Source organism: Ipomoea triloba, chromosome 16, assembly GCF_003576645.1.
Source record: "Ipomoea triloba cultivar NCNSP0323 chromosome 16, ASM357664v1".
NCBI lineage: Eukaryota > Viridiplantae > Streptophyta > Magnoliopsida > Solanales > Convolvulaceae > Ipomoea > Ipomoea triloba.
The window spans coordinates 17,238,722-17,239,564 of record NC_044931.1 but is presented as its reverse complement, the minus strand read 5'-3'; the positions used below and the strand labels follow the sequence as shown (position 1 = coordinate 17,239,564).

General features: G+C 34.2%; 1 long non-coding RNA gene across 1 annotated transcript; it reads right to left on the bottom strand.

Moving 5' to 3' along the window:
- Positions 1-36: 36 nt before the first annotated feature.
- LOC116007997 lies at positions 37-837 on the bottom strand. The gene is made up of 2 exons (XR_004095405.1): positions 631-837; positions 37-130 (listed from the first exon to the last, which is right to left on the bottom strand). It is a non-coding gene; the product is annotated as an uncharacterized LOC116007997 (long non-coding RNA).
- Between the last annotated feature and the right edge of the window lie 6 nt (positions 838-843).

The following is an 843-nucleotide window of genomic DNA, read 5'->3' as shown; positions in this document are numbered from 1 at the left end:
TTCTGATTGTTGGAACTGGAAAAATAAGTAGCCATCTTTCCTCTAGGTCAACTCCAAAATTCACCTCACAATCAAAATCAGCTCATCACCTTATAAGCCTTAAAGATTCTGATTACCCAATCATAGCATCCTGCAAATTAAAAATGCCCATAATACATCAACAGTTACCCATTTAACACGTGAAAATTTGGACTAAACATTGTATATGAAAGTCCCTTTAACACATGGAAACCTGATTTCTAACCTAGCAGAACTTTGGCAGATAATAACCATGTTAAAGCCATGAATACAAAGGACTGATCAGACCATTTTATAACACATGACAAAAGTTAAAAGATTCACAACTGACATAAATTTCAGGTCAACGTTCAAGAAGGATGGTCTCCTCTTGCAATTGCAAAGAAGAAATTTCATTGTATTTACAGAAAGCTAGAAGAATTTTATGGCTAGATAAACATTCCAGTTGTCCTAAATTTAAGTCACAGCAAAAAGAAATTAGAATCTGAAACTATGAAAGGTTCAATTTCAGCATTCAGCAAAAGAAAAGAGCAAAATTTACAGGAAAAAGAAAAAATAATGATTAAAATATAAAGTCAAAAGAGATAAATAATTGTTTACAGAACACAATACCTGGAAACCTGTATCAAATGTATCTTGTTGGGGAACAGAACAGCTCCGATCTGCGGAACCAATCTTTCTTGTAATTGCCATTAGTTTTCAGTGATTCTGTATAGTCACTGTTAGGTGTGAAAGTCAAGTTTAAGGACCATAAAGTAGAAATTGCCAGATTGAACTGGTAATCTGAAAGTCTACGCCTCGTTGGGTCTAAACTACACGTCTTCC